Source organism: Tasmannia lanceolata, unplaced genomic scaffold, assembly GCF_043159265.1.
Source record: "Tasmannia lanceolata isolate RefF3 unplaced genomic scaffold, GAP_Taslan_0.1 ptg000013l, whole genome shotgun sequence".
In the NCBI taxonomy this organism is placed as follows: Eukaryota; Viridiplantae; Streptophyta; class Magnoliopsida; order Canellales; family Winteraceae; genus Tasmannia; species Tasmannia lanceolata.
Window position 1 is genome coordinate 19,477,419 of NW_027518690.1, and position 16,680 is coordinate 19,494,098.

The 16,680-nt window shown below is 40.3% G+C and overlaps 1 long non-coding RNA gene and 1 pseudogene across 2 annotated transcripts; both read left to right on the forward strand.

Annotated features, from left to right (window-relative positions):
• Nucleotides 1-6,599: 6,599 nt before the first annotated feature.
• Nucleotides 6,600-14,275, forward strand: LOC143889932 (uncharacterized). 2 transcript variants are annotated; one of them, XR_013254999.1, is made up of 2 exons: nucleotides 6,600-6,903; nucleotides 13,955-14,275. It is a non-coding gene; the product is annotated as an uncharacterized LOC143889932 (long non-coding RNA). The 2 variants fall into 2 exon arrangements; XR_013254998.1 differs by having other exon boundaries at nucleotides 13,973-14,275.
• LOC143890546 (U-box domain-containing protein 9-like) lies at nucleotides 12,137-13,948 on the forward strand (annotated as a pseudogene).
• Nucleotides 14,276-16,680: the final 2,405 nt, after the last annotated feature.

Here is a 16,680-nt window from a genome sequence, read left to right on the forward strand (position 1 = left end):
ATAACCTCCCTTAATGCTTTCAACAACTTTCCTCTTTACTCTGTATATCTTAGCTTTCGTAACATCCACCTTGAAGTCTCTTATCACACTATGTTGGATCGCAGTTTACTTTCCAATGAGGGTCATCTCTTATCTTCTCCACATATTTTGAAGCAAGCCAAGATGAAGTAACTTGGTGGTTTTTATATGTTCTTGTGCATGTATGCTTTGGATTGAAGCTTTTAATTTGGAAACCATCCTCCTTTTGCATAGGAGAGGCATGTATCCTCCACGCACAACCTTTATTGCAAACGGCAGTCACTCTTTTACTCTCATTCTTCTTGAATATGTAGTCGAACCCATGTTGTATGGAATACTCCTTCAAAGCTGCTCTAAAGACTTGAGGTAAACTAAAAACCATCCCCACAACTAGAACTGGGTGTTGCATGTCCACAAGCTCATTGAACTCGCTTATGGGTTCATCTCCCTCATCAGAAGAACCTCTAGGAATTCTCAAGTCTTCATCTTCCTCTTGTGCATTATAGCTGAGAGGATCTTCATTTATAACATCCTCCTCAACTGGTTTTGGTAAAACCTCATTAGCTACATCCCTTCCTTCATCAACATTGTGTGCTCCCCTGTAAATATCATCTGCATCATCAACATAATCCATGTCCCCACTACTACTACCACTACTTGCAGATCCCTACTGACATAATAATCACCATCACTACTATCAACACTTCCACTGCCACCACCTATTAGTTCATGACCCTCCAAACCATCACCATCATCACCTCCCTTCAGACCATAACTTTCATAAGATCCCTCCAAACCATTGCAACCTTACCTACCTCTATATCCACTTGTAGATCAACACCTTCACCACCATCAGCTGTTGGGATGGGGTTCTCTACATGTCTACCCAAACCATAAGAACCTTCATTTGTTGGAATAGGAGTCTTCACTTGTCTACCCAAACCCTCACACCCTTCATTTGGTGGAATGGGAGTCTCCATTGTATTTTGGTCCACACCCTCACACCCTTCATTTGGTGGAATGGCAGTCTCCATTGTATTTTGGTCCACACCATCACATCCTTCATTTGGTGGAATGGGGGGCTCCTTTCTCCTCCCGTAGTCAACAATTTCATTCGAGCATCTACTGGCAAAGGGAGGGTTTCAACATAAATAGGAATCAAAGGCTTCCCTCGGTGAATGTCTACCATTTCCAACACATCCCTGTCGGTTTCTATGTTTTGGAAGCCACCTTTCTTACGCCTCCATTACACCTTATGATAAATGAACAGTGGATAGGAATGCCAACTACCTCTATCAACATGTCTTGCAACTCAAACAAAGATAGTTTATCTGGATCAAGATCATCAATGTGGTTCACGTTACCAACTTTATATACTTTACGACTATTGTCGAATTGTCCACCATGATGGACCTTAAATGAAATATATTCGGAGGCCATCACTGTAAGAGGAAAATACAAACAAAGTTAGCATACAGACACAATGTTTGGGATCACAAATAGGCCTATTCTATACATCACAAATCAATATTTTTAAAAGGTTACAAAAGGGGGACCAGACATCACTATCATGGAAAAATACAATATTTTTTGCAAACATAAATTGAAAAAAGACATCACAGACAACGGACCCCACCACATTCCAATATGTACTAAAATGGAGAAGTATATTTTTCATATTTATGTTCGCAAAGGGGACCCCATTTGCAAACATAAATTGGAGGAAGACATCACAGACAACGAACCGCACCACATTGCTATTAAAAAATACCACACATTGAAAGAGTGAAAAATAGACAGATCCCAAAAAAAATCCTAAAAAAATTTGCAAATAAGGGAAATTGGAAAAAGACATCACAGAAAACGAACCCCTAACCACATTGGTACAAAAAAAAAACCCACATTCGAAGAGTAAAAAATTGACAAATTAAAAAAAACCTTTAACTAATAAGGTTTCTGTGCAAAGATGAGAATATAGTATAAAGCCCCTATTACTTTAGTATAAAAACTCTATTATTTAGTATAAAGCCCCTACTTCTTCTCTAGTAAACAAACCCTAAAAGAAAACCCCAATATACAAAGGGAATATGTGGGGAGGTTCTTAGAAAACATATAAAACCCCTATTAGTTCCTCCCATTTTACATCATTACACAGATAAACCCTTCTTCCAAACCATAAATATCAGTAATAAAAGCTCACCTCAGTCGTGGTTGAAGAAAAGAGAGCTTGAAGACGGTCAAGGTTGAAGATGACCAACGGGTGGACAAGATGGAACGAGGTTGAAGATGACCAACGGGTGGACAAGATGGAACGAGGTTGAAGATGACCAACGCTTTGTCAATTTCAAACCCTAGTTTCAGAGAAAAACACTTGGCTCCCTGGGGAGGAGTGAAATTAGGAAAAATAGTCGAAAACAACTTCTGTTAGGCTTATAGCGTAAGGGCATAACAGTCATTTTCCCCTCTCCGTCCACTCCGTCACGTTAAAAAAATCCACTGGAAGTTGAGGGGGTGTCGTTGGTAACTTCCAAACCACGGGGTTAAAAGTGAAAATTTGCTAAACCACAGCGGGTGTCTATGAAGCGTGGGTACGGGTACGACACGACACGGGTACGTGGGTACGTGATTTTCCAAAAAAACTGGGTGCGGTTACGTTCGGGTACGCCGAATATAATAATATATTTTAATATTTATTATATATTTATAAAAATTAAAAATAATAATTGGACATCAATCAAATAACAATAACATCACCAAAATGGAAAATTCTAATATTACTTTTCATTTCATAAATGATTAAGTTCCATATTTCATAACATGAGGCATCAATACATCATTCGTTAGAAAAAAAAAGTCTGTCGCGAGTGTGTTGACCAGTGCCTGACAAGATGAATAATTTTTAGAGACCAAATCATGAGATTTTTTGTACCGAACTTTTGGGATTTAATAATGTTTGGACATGATAGATTTTATGAATTTTTAAAATTTAAAAAATACCCCACCGTTTGGAAGTTACGAGGTTAAAATTTTGACCCGATCATTTTTCTTCGAATTTTGTACTAGAAAAGAGAGTTGACTTTTTTTTCTTTTAGATTTGGGTCTTGAAACTATTTTAATAAATCCAAATGGGGGGTATTTCATTATTTACATGTAAATCTTAAGTAAATGGACATTTACTTAAATGGTTGACATGTAAATACTAAGTATAGGAGAGGAGAGAGAAGAAGCAGGAAGGATTTACACCAGATGAGAGAAGCAGGATGTGTCGGGTACGCACCCTAAACGCACTCGACATGCACCCAACAACCAAAATTGGGTTTTTTTCCTTTCTAAATATGGGTACGTACCCAGAACGTACCCAAGGCGTACCCGAACGTCCCCACCCACCCCAATACATGTCGGGTATGGGTACGGGAGCCCCGAGAGAGTACACATGCTTCCTAGGCGGGTGTATCTGTATTTTTCCCTAAAACATCAATAATTCTCATCTTCAGTCTATTTAAGATGATGCTCTTTTTACACTCCGGCACAAACTCATAATTTGAACACAGATGTCAATTCAAGCAGGAAAATAATGAGGTTTACACCATGGAGAGTGATATTCCTCTCTCTCTCTCTCTCTCTCTCTCTCCACACCATGAACGGTTGGTGGGCCCAACAATTAATTTCTTTAAATCTTTGAACAAGGTAGGCCCACCCATGTTTTTCAAAATGAACCGTACGCCCACAACATAGGATGATCCAAACCATCCATTTGATGGGCTACAATGTAAATAGGTTGTATCCCAAACAATCATTTCCACGGGATGGGCCTAGCCCTCAAAGCTAAAGAGAAATTGCATATTATGGAAACCTTATAGATCGGAAGGTTGGGATCATCCTGTGGAAATGATTTTGGGGGCACAGCCGATTTACTTTGTGGCCCATCAAATGGATGGCTTGGATCATCCTGTTGTGTGGACCGTGCACTTCATTTTGAAGATTATAGGTGGGTTCTACAATTGGGCTTAAAGTTACTGTATGACCCGCACCATAGGATAATCCAGGAAACAATGTAAATAGGTTGTGCCCCAAAAATCATTTCGATAGGATGATCGCAACCCTCCAATCTAAAGCGGTTTCCATAATATACAGTTTCTCTTTAGATCGGAGGGCTAGGATCATTCTATGGAAATGAGATTTTGGGGCGCAACCTATTTACATTGTGGCCCATCCTATGCTATGGGTTGTACGGTTGTGAGAGAGAGAGAGAGAGAGAGAGAGAGAGAGAGAGAGAGAGAGAGAGAGAGAGAGAGAGAGATTTGGAGTGGTTATACAGGCTAGAGAGAGAGAGAGAGAGAGAGAGAGAGAGAGAGAGAGAGAGAGAGAGAGAGAGAGAGAGTGGTGGGGGTGGGGGTTTAAGAATATCTTTGCCCTTGCACCATCTTAGGTAATTTCATTTGATACTGTTTAGCCCCGTCCCCTTCGTATTACGAGATATCCCATGTTAGCCAGTCAATAGATCCACAATTTTATTACTTTATCTTATACAATCAATAAAAATTGGGTGATGATATTTTCACCCCCCTGGCCCCGTGCATTACATGCACGCTCCCCTTTTAACCTGATTTGACAGGTTAAGAGGGGAGCATGCATGTAATGCAGGGGGGTGGGGGTGAAAATATCATAACCCTAAAAATTGGCTATTGATATTAGAAGTACCATGTTTTAATAATTGCACTAAAACAACTTGTCTTTTATTATTTACCAGCTGTCATAGGTTATTGCAATTCCCAAATGTTTTAAAAAGCCAATTAAATAAGAAAAGACAATGAGAGTTAGTGAAATTATTAAAATATGGCAGTGCCAATATTAGTAGCTTATAAATTATCCTTGAGCAATTGCTTGACTATCTTATACCTCCAAAAAATGTTTTGGGACTAACCAGTGTAAGTCACTATTGTTGGTGGGAATTTTGGAGAAGATTGAATTCTGTAGAGTTGCTTCAAGGCGCGTAATCGCTTTCCTTAAGACAAATTTCGCCTCCACCAGTTGTGTGCAAAGGGGATCCGTGAATTGCCTCCAAGATACAATGAAACCTTGTAGGAAGATCCTACAAATGTTTGATGACACTTTGCACAAGTGGAATCAAACCCAAAACGCCTTTCAAGAGTTTCAAGCCTTGGAGAAAAACACAAAAAATGTTTCTACAGAAAACAGTCTTTTGTGTACTGTTTTATGAACGAACTAAGAAAACAAGAGAGTAGGAGATAACAAGAGAGTAGGAGATTGCTAGAGAGATGGAAAAGAAAATTACATCAATAACTGATTTTCTCTATCTTCTGTATATTTAAAAGGCAGATTTCTGCTCTTTTTATAGAGCATTAGATTACTATTCATTAAGGGAAAAATCCGTTCAAGACATCTCTTAGATTGGTTTGAATAATGATCATTCGATCGCAACTCTTTGGGATTTAAGTATTTTGGATCATCCACAAGGTGTCTCTTGTGTTTGAAAAACATCAATGGCTGTTGGGAAGCAAAAGACATGAAGAAAGGTTAAAAAACGGAAGTGGAAACCATGTCAATTTCCTTCCAACGGAAATCGTCCGCCACATGCTACTGCGATTGACCGGGCTACCGCGGTCGCCTGCCAACATGCTTCTGTTCCTTTTATTTATTTATTTTTATCCAAAGAACCCCGGTCGATTGGGCCTTCCGCGGTCGACCTCCACACCTTTCTGGAAATCGTTTAAGTTTCCAGTAACCAATCCGCGGTCGCCTGGGATACCCTGGTCGACCTGCCCTGTCTGAAAATTGATTTTCTATTTTAAATAAAACATGTGAAAATTCACTTAATTTCTTAATATCATTTTGAAAAATATCTAACAATGCCCCAATATTTTCAAAATGAAAATAAATTTCTCATCAGGCATGGAAACCTTATGCATAAATGAAAATAAATTTCTCATCAGGCTTGGAAACCTTATGCATAAATGAAGATATCTCTCGATTTGAACCTTCACTTAGTGAAAACACATCAAAGTTAGTCAGAATTGCATAGTAGACGTATCTTTGAACTAGCTATTCTATTCGACTAACCGGACATACTTTCACACACAATATTTCGTCTTTATAGGCAATTTCTAAATGACGACACATGTATTGGCCTTGTGTCTATATTTTGGTTTCATGAGTGCTCTAGAGACTAGCCCTCATAGGAAGCGGCACCACTCCCACACTCCAATAGGTAGACTTATTAAGAGTATCCCTGTAACTAAAACACTTAAACACCATGTTATAAATCTATCACGAGCCCATTTGCTCATCATTACCCTTGTAAACATTACATGTACCAAGCACTTTTCCTTGAAATGAAAATAATGTATATTATAGTGCTTGCAATCACTCCATATGATGTGCTTGGACTCATTGAATTCAAGACTTGATGTTTATTCAAGATTTGAGTCGAGGTTCCATCATTGGTGATTATTGGTTAATGGCTTTATGACGTAGAGTGGGTCCCGGCCAACGAATATGGGCTCACTTATCCAGAGGGCTTGTCATTTTCCTTTACTTTTTTTTTTCAAACTTGTGGAGGATATATCCATGTAATCATGTGGTAGTGTATGCAATAGCCACATGAGGGGGTGTTTTTGTCTTTAGCATGCTACGATTAGTATAAATAGGAGTATTGTTTCATTTTAAGAAAATTTTGGAATTTCAAGAAAGATATTGGATCTGAGTTCTTCAATTGGGAGCTCTAGCTACCAAATTGAGGGAGAAGGAAACCCTAATCAAGCAATTGCAGTGAGCCAAAGGTGTACAATTTCCACTCATCTTCGTTCTTGCAGCTGTTTGAACTCCTTGTTGCAGGGAAGGAACTAAGATCATCTTAGAAATTCAGTAAGCATGCTCTTGACCCCTCGATTGGATCTATCATATTGAATTTTCTTCTATCTTTGAATGCTGTTATTAGATCAGAGAACATTACTGAAGGAAATTTTGAAATTCAATTGAATTCCTTGTATGCATTTTCCTCTCGATTGCAATTTTCCATCCAGAAAGTGAATAAAGGATCCATTCATTACCGTTTCATTTTATCTGGAATTCTTGTTATATATAGTGATGGAAAATCTTACAGATCTGATAGCACAAACAACATCACTGATCAATTAAAAAATGGAATTGTCGAATCACCTAAGCATGAGTTTTTGAACACCACGTTCAGATTCACTTCTAATCACTACGTTCGGATCCGAATACGGGCTAATTGTATACATCAGAGAGCAATTCGACATATTTGCACAACTGAATTGTAGCTTAAATCTTTCCATTTGTAGGTTGTAATTGGGCTTTAAAGGTTGTTTGGAACTTGATACTCAGAGAGGAGAAAGTTTCTGCTTGGTACATGTTTGTTTAAACGTCACAACCAATATAAGTTGGCATGTTAAAGGTGTGGTGTTAAAGTGGAATAATTGACCATGAGTCTTGGGTCTGTATTAGTGTTCTGCTTGATACTAGAAATGCCTTGTCCAAGCATTGAAATATCGAGGTTGGACTTAGTTAAAAGCAGTTTGTGGGTGTGGGGAAATTATAATTGTGAAGCCATGTATGTTTATACAGCCCACTAATTTTTCCGAGCACTCCAAGTGAGCCCATATTCTTTGGCCGGGACCCGCTCTACGTCAGACTCCCCCCCTTGGAAGAGAGCTTGTCCTCGAGCTCGGTTCCTTCTTGCAAGAAGGGGTATATAGACCAGGTCATTGGGCTAGCACGGATGCCGTCCCTCTACTACTCGGCCAAAGAAACATGATGCCGATGCCGGGGTCAAATACATAACTCTCCATATCAAGGCACTTCACCCAGGGCCCGTCAATGGTGTTGCCTTGATCATTTCCAGAGTGTGTTACCCACCACAAGATCAATCTTGGCAGCAAATTGTCCATGTCCTTGTACCGGAAGTCATAAAAATCCTCTGCTATGTATCTCTTCTCAACAACAAATGATATCTGCCATGTAAATCTACCATGATCGATTAAAGTGTCATGGTGAAATGGAATATCCAACCAAGCCAAGGTGAACTCTGACTCATCCTCTGTCATCTCACTATCATCCCCTGTCTTATCAACAATTATGCCATCCTCTACTAACTCATCCTGCTCTTCAGTGGGAATAGTAGCCTCAATGTGTTTCTCTACAATTAGTTCCCCTGTCATGTCAGCACTCAAAATAATATCCTCTAGCTCATGCTCTGTCACATCTCCTCATATGGCTTCATAGGCTCATGTGTCAATATGATTGACGTGGGCTGCAAGGCAAGGAGTTTGGAAACTTCCAAATCTCCTAAAAGTATCTAACGTCTCTTTCTAAAATTGGGAAAAGAAATGAAGCAACATATTTTTAATTCAAAGCAATTTCTATTTGAGTCTGGTTAAGTTAAGGAACTTAGTTATTTATTGCTTTTTGGGACTTTAGGTGGTAGTAGTTGATTTAGAAAGTAGAGTTTTACTTGGAGAAGAAGTTAGTGTTTTATAAAAACCTATGTGCAAAGGTTGTTGCACAGTTCATGTTTGTTTCATGAAATAAAGAAATTCTTCTTTCTTGGTAGAAAAGTTATTTATCTTGTTCTTCGTGGATTCGAAGAATAGCTCTTCGTGGATTCGACGAGTGCCCTTCGTGGATTCGAAGGTTTATTCCGATCGGTGTTGACATTGATCAACCTCGACTTGTTTTTCGCGCTTCCGGCTACGCCAGGTGGTATCAAAACCCCAAATCGACGACGGTGATCGTCGACGATACGCTGAAGCTCTACCACAAGTTCCTCGCGCCGGCCCTAGAGATACGTATTTTCAAGACGACGATTACTCTAGCGAGGAGGAATTCGAAGAAATCATCCATCCAAGACATGCTCGTGGTCGTGTTCCGCAAGCCGCGGCTCGTGATCACGAATATCGTATTAAGGTGGATTTGCCCGAATTTAACGGTCAGCTAAGGGTGTCAATTTTGGCTCGGGCTCGGAAGCTCGCTCGAAAAAAGCTCGGCTCGAATCCTTAACGAGCCGAGCTGAGCCGGCTGGCCAGGCTCGTTAAGCTTAACGAGCCGAGCCCGAGTTAGGCCAGGCTCGGCTCGGCTCGGCTCGTTAAGAATTTAATATATTTAAATATATATATTATATATTAATATATACACTAAAAGGGTTGTCCAGGGAGTGAAAGGGGGAGGCAAAATATGTCACTTCTTTTTTGGAACCCCATTTGTTACTTGGACCACCCCCCGTAGTGTAAATAGAGTAGTCAAATTACACTAGATAAGGCTGTCCAGGGAAGATGAGGGGTGTGAATTTAATATAACCGGAGCTCGATAAGGCTCGCGAGCCCGGCCGAGCCTGACCGAGCCGAGCCCGAGCTGAGCCGAGCTTTTGAGCTTAACGAGCCGAGCCTGGCCAAGCTCGGCTCGTTTACACCCCTAAGGCCAGCTACACATCGAAGATTTTCTTGACTGGCTCGCTGCGGTCGAAAGATTTTTTGACTATATGGAAGTTCCTGAGGAAAAGAAAACAAAGCTTGTGGCGATCAAGCTTAAGGGAGGTGCTTCGGCATGTTGGGAGCAACTTCAACTCTCTTGTACGAGGATGGGAAAGCGACCAATCCGGACGTAGGCACGGATGCGTCAAATCTTCGTGAGAGATTTCTTCCCATTGATTATAATCAGGTGCTCTTTCAACCGTACCAGAATTGTCGTCAAGGTGGTAGATCGGTTCGAGATTATACGGAAGAGTTCTACCGGCTATCGTCTAGAAACGATATTTCGGAGACTGAGGCACAACGAGTGGCACGCTACAAAGGAGGTCTTCATCAGGCGATCTATGATCAAATCGCCCTCCACCCAGTTTGGACACTGTCTGAGGCGGTAAAGATGGCAGAACAAGTTGAGACTAAGCTTAACCGTTCGGCCCGTATGGATTTTTATGAGAGTCAAACCGTTGTAGAGACATCGCAAATGGCGATTCCGATGGTGAAAGAGAAGGCAGTTTTGGATCTTCCTGTTGGGATAAACAAGTATACCCAAGCATTCCCGACACGAGAAAGAGGATGCGGAGATGTTCCTATTACTTCGACAACGACCCAAAATTCACGACCGGATCCGTACGAGTCACAATTCGAACAGCGGATCATATGCTACAAGTGCAACTAAGTGGGTCACAAATCCAACGAGTGTCCCAAACGTTGCCGGCATACTACAAATCTAGTCGTTGGTGACGGACATGAAGAAGATGAAGAAGAGCATGAAGAGGAACAAAATACAGAAGATCCCATTCCTACTACTTGTGCTCCAGGACGATCCTTGGTGATGCATCGTGTTATGTGCACCTCAAAAGTAGAGGAATTTACGCAACGCAACAACCTCTTCAGATGCAAGTGTATGGTCAAAGAAAGGATTTGCAACGTCATCATTGATGGAGGTAGCATGGACAATTACGCATCAAAGGACATGGTGAAGAAAGTGAAGTTAAAGACAGAAAACCACCCTATTCCCTACAAGCTCAGTTGGATTTCAAAGGGTAACGAAAAGAAGGTAACTGAACGTTGTCGTATTCCTTTGAAATTGGTGCTTACAAGGATGAAATTTTATGTGATGTTATCAATATGGATACATGTCATCTTTTGTTGGGGAGGCCTTGGCAATTTGACAGGGATTCAATTCATACGGGGAGAGATAATGTCTTTGTTGTTCGTCAAAACAACAAGAGTTATGCACTTCAACCATTGGCGGATGAGAAGGACGCCAAGGCTTCTCAAGTGGAGGGGCAATCATGTTTGAGAATAAAAGAATCCTTTGCCAAATCCAAGAAGAAAGTGATTCGTGATGGCACCAAAAGGAAACAAAAGAGGCCTATTCCGCCTACAGCTAAGTACAATGTTAAAAAAGAAAAGCATCGGCGTTGTAAGGTCTTTGAAGTTGGAGAGGCTATGACGGCATTGCCAATGAACATGAACTCGAGGTCGAGTTCTCCTCAAGTCGGGGGGGGGGGGGGGGGGATGACGTGGGCTGCAAGGCAAGGAGTTTTGGAAACTTTCAAATCTCCCAAAAGTATCTAACGTCTCTTTCTAAAATTGGGAAAAGAAAGGAAGCATCATATTTTTAATTCAAAGCAATTTCTATTTGAGTCTGGTTATTTGAGTCTGATTAGACTTTCTTTTTTGCTTTGCTAATAATTTTCAGTTTAAGTTTTGCGTTCGTCTTTCTCATTGGATCTTCATTTTCGATTCATTTTGCTTATGAAAGATGTAAGGCTTTTGTTGAAGAATTCAATTGGGGGTTTCATTGCTTTTGTAACCCTATTTTTCTTTGTGGTGATTTCTCCTCTGTGTTCTCATTGGGGTGAATTTCTATATTTCAGTTGTATCTAATTTGTTTCTAAAGTGCTGCTGTTTGCATATTCTACAGTTTAGAGTTTTTTCGTTCAGCTCCTTGCTTTCAGAATAAGAATTCTGAATTCCTCTGTTTCCTATTTCCAATCACATTTATGTCAATGCATCCCTGCTTTTAAGTTGCTGATTTGCATAATTTGTTCCATATTGAACAGATTTTACCAAATCAAAGGGATTTTCCACAACCCAATACCCAAAACCTGTAAATCTTTCCACCACCTCTTTTGCTTTAGTGGTTGGTTCTGTGTTTTATATATGCAATTGATTTTGCCAATACAGATTTTAATTGAACCATATTGCTTATGTATACCAAATCAGAGGGGTTTTCCACAACCCAATGAACTGAACCAGTAAATTTTTCCAACTCTACTTTTCTTTCCTGGTTGGTTCTGTGTTTTGTATATGCAACATATTTTACCAAAATGGATTTTAATTTAACCACATTGCTTATGTATGCAGCAGATTTTACCAAAATGGATTTTAATTGCAACACATTTCTTATATGTTCAACAGATTTTACCAAATTGGAGGGATTTTCCACAACCCATTGCCCCCAAACCTGTAAATCTCTCCACCACTTGGCTTTACGGGTTGGTTCTGTGTTTTATATATGCAACATATTTTACCAGAACAGATTTTAGTTGCATCCCATTGCTTATATATGCAAAAGTTTTTACCAGATCAGAGGGATTTTCCACAAACTGATGCTCAAAACCTGTAAATCTCTCCACCAGTTTTTTGCTTTACTGGCTGGATCTGTGTTTTATATATGCAACAGATATTACCAGTGAGATTTTGCACCACTTCTTAACTTTACTGGTTGGTTCTGTGTTTTATATATGTAATAGATTTTACCCAAACGGGGTTTAATTACATCATATTGCTTATATATGAACAAATTTTACCCCAATACCCCAAACCTCTAAATCTTTCCACCACTTCCTTGCTTTAATGGTTAACTCTGTGTTTCTCTTTGTACACCTACGACCGGCCTTTCATAGAGAAGTTGCTTAACATGGGCCAGCGGACTTGTCTTCAGACATCTCAGGTCCTCCCCCATTCGATCCTCACTCCCAATTGCTTGGTTAAGAAGATGATCTCACAATGCTGTGAGAAGCATGGGATCCAATTGACTCGGACTCCCATCAACAAACCCCTCAGGGGATGGATCTCCCTATTCGAGCGTAACCAGCTGGATTCACTCCTTGAGAAAATTGCTTTGCCATCCATAAGTGAACAGATGCAAGCTGTAAAAGAGCTCGGAATGCTCACCAAAGGAGAGCCCTCTTTCCGTGCCCTTCTCAGACAGAATCCAGATGCGATCCCCCAATTGGTTTCATTGTTGTCCCGGAGGAATGACTTGGATCAGCACCCTGAGCTCCAAGAAGAAAGTGTAACCACAATTCTTAATCTCTCCCTCCATGACAACAATAAGACGATTGTTGCCGAGACACCCGGAGCCATCACATTTGTTATTGGTGAAGCCTGATCTCAGTCTAATCTGGGAAGTACTGTACACTTTACACTGTACACTTTTTTTAAGGTATTTTTTATACCGGGGGTAGTTTTGTACTTTCATGAATTAGGGTTTTTCTTTATTGTAACGTGTTTCTGAACGCCATATAAAAGGTATGTGCTATCAGGAGACGCCATAGAGAGGTGTGAGGGTTTGTAATCTTTTCTTCAGAATAGTGGAATCGTTGGCTTGTCGCTCTGCCGTGGAAGTAGCCCATACCAAACTGGTTGGGTGAACCACGTAAATCTATGTGTTCTGTGTGTGATCTTTCGTTTTATCTTTGCATCGTTATTCTGCTGCGTTGTTAATTCCTAACAACATTGCTTATAAATGCCTTACAAAATGGAACCATGGAGACTAGACGCAATTCCGCTGCCCCCTTACCACATTATCTGCTCTTGATTCGAACAAAGTCAAGATTGGTGAATTGGGTGCCTTGAAACCTCTTATCGACCTTCTCGAACAGGGGAATTTGATTGCTAAGGACGACGCCGCATCTGCAATTTTCTCTTTATGTAAAATGGATGAAAACAAAGCAAGAGCTGTTAGAGATGGGGCAGTCAGAGTAATCCTAATGGCTATCACGGAACAAACATACGTGGATGGATCGCTACCAATCCTTGCGATGCTGTCAAGTAATCAGCAGGCTCTTGAGGAGATGGTTCTGTACAATGCAGTGACTTGCTTTCTGAAGATCCTTAGGGAGAGCACTCGTGAACACAATAGGGAGAATTCCGTGGCTGTTCTTTATTCACTCTGTATCAATGAATTGGCGGTGTTGAGTGAAATCAGACAAGAAGAGGACACCAGTGGGGCGATCTTGCGGCTTGTGCAGAATGGCACTCTAAGGGCTCAGAGAAAGGCCAAGGACATCCTTGAGAGACTGAACTGAATTACTCACACTCTACATGATTTTATGGGCTATTATCTCTGTAAATACCTGTTTTCAGAATATGCACATTGATACGATATGACTAGTGTAAAATACATCTCATACCTACCATAGTCAACTGCCGATTTGCAGGCCTACCTACCATCTTTGATGGAGTATACTTGGGGCCCACAGATAGAAGACAATGGAATTCCTCTTCTCCTTTGAACCCAAGAGTCCTTCACACTTTTCTACATGGCAGAATGCTTGACAAAAGCTTTCCTGTGTCGGCTTACTGTGACTAGCATTGGTAACATTTTGATTTCCAACGTTGTTGTCCTATCTGTTTTTTCTGAATGGCAACATTTTTTTCCTATTCTGTATTTTCCATTGAATAATTCTTGATTAGCTGGCATTTTCTTCTATCCTAGTTTGAGCATTTTGCTTAGAGCAGAACCAGCAGAATAGCAAGCAATCTGAATATGTGGCGTGTCATTTTGGCTCTGTTAGGTTGCATGTAATTGCCTTTTAGAGTAATGATGAATTAGAACTGAAGTAGTCAACAAGTGTAATATCAGTGAAGTAGTTTGCTTGCAGAGTAGTGATAAGTAATGTTTGGTCGTCAAAAATGTAGTTTCATGGTACGGAGTGTCGCTACCAAAATAATGGGGCAATAGGGCATCATACCAATATATATATATATATATATATATATATATATATATATAGAGAGAGAGAGAGAGAGAGAGAGAGAGAGAGAGAGAGAGAGAGGATTGCTAGATCCCAAAACTCTACTAGCAACAAACCACCTTTTTTCTAGTTGTTTGGTGGGGGACAAAAGTCATGTTACATGGGCAGACAGGGGGTGGGGGGAGAATGCAAGTTTTCTCCTTATGGTTTGAATCAAAACATATAACAAAACACCATTAGTAGATGATGTGGCACCCCAAAACCAACCAAAATATCTAGTAAACCCAAGAAATTGTGCAACTATGGGAATCTTCTTAGTGAACCAATAATCTTGCTCCATGCCATGTCGTATTGTGCACCAGTATGATGAACCGGTCGGCAATACAGTTCGCTATAATACACCAAAACCACTGAATTACGAACCGACGTGAATAATACCGACTTTGATGCATAATCTTGACTTACAGCCTATATATTTTCAGCTCTTTTATATATTTTTTCCTTCTACTTTTCTGATTATCTGCTCCTCCGAGGTTTTACATGCTGTCTGTGCTTACCCGAGTGTAATTAGGGTGCCACCCTTGATATTTGATCCAAACATCCAACTTTATAAGAGGTTGTCTGAAATCCTAATGTTAGGCCCAAGTATGATGGTGGCAACTTAAAGTGGGGGAGAATTGGGTTTATAAAACAAGTTTTAACCTTTCGAAACTTTAACCCAATTTTTAAACTCTCCAATTAAAGATAAGAGATCAAAAAGCAATCAAGCATACAAGTTAAATCTAAAGTGCAATGCAAATGTAAAGAGCAAGAGACAAGAAAGAGTGCACCTGAGATTTAAAGTGGTTTGGTTTTCAAACCCACGAGGCCTACTCCACTCCACCAACCAAACACGTTGATGGCTTCACTATGTTGATCTTCTTAACTTTGGCGAAGACCGATGCCAATTATAATCTCCAATTGCTTTAACTTTGGTGGCAATCCTCACCACGGAGAGAGGGCTCTGCTTCTCCGAACACTCGCCCAAATACAATGAAAGAAAATGAAAAATACAACTTCCCTCTTCAAGGGTAGATAGCTCTCAAGCTCACACAAATTTCACTCTTGAATGATGTACAAATTCAAGCCTAGGTCGAATCCCTGGAGATATCCCAAATTGAGGCACAAGGGTGTTTACTCCTCTCTAATATGTTTAGAACATGTTTAGGAATGAGAGAGATCTGTTCCAAGGCATAGGGAACTCATATATATATAGAGAAAACCCAAATATGACCGTTATAGGGGCATAGTCGTAATTTTGCGAAATTCCCAACGGCTATATTTGTTTTGCTTTCAGACCATTCTCGGAGTTCCGAGAGAATTTCTCAGAGTTCCGAGAATTATACTCGGAGTTCCGGGAATTCAAACAAGGAGTGAATTTTTATTCCCTGGACTATTTCTCGGAGTTCTGAGGACTTTCTCGGAGTTCCGAGCTCGGAGCTCTGAGCTCTGAGAATTCTCTCGGAGTTCCGAGAAGCCTATTTCAGCAGATTTTCCAGTCTTTTATGCTGATTTGATTTGGGTCTCTTGGACTTCTAATTCAACACATAGATGAGATTGTTATGAGGGTTCCAAAGTCTTGGAACACCACAAGGGCAATCACTTTACCATTACAAGTCCATGGGGGGTGTTTACTTAAGTCTTGGTCCATGATTTATCATGTTTTGGACCAAAGCTAATTTTCCACAATCTGTCCTTTGGAATACAGATTAGTTTACCAATTAGGGTCACTTGTTTAGTGACTCCATTTGCCTCAAGGTGGGGTACCTAAGAGGGATTAAATGTACAATCTAACACAAGACTTGAGCCTTCAAATCTTCTACTTTGAGGCACATCTTCAAGTCTTGAACTCTTGCATGGTTCACCTCCATTTCTTTGGCTCCTCAAGATCTCTCATTGAATGCTCCAAGCCTTCATCATCCTTTGGCTTCCAATGGTGTTCAAGGATGCACAAGCCTCGATCCATGCCATTTTTCTTGACCTAAGTGTTTGACATGCTTGAATCTCCAATACATACACTAAAACATCAAACACGTTAGAAGTATAACACAAATCAGTTTGTGTTTGGAATCATCAAAACATAGAAGATTGCCAAGGTGGGAACAATTGGGGTTACACTGTCGTTGGATCAA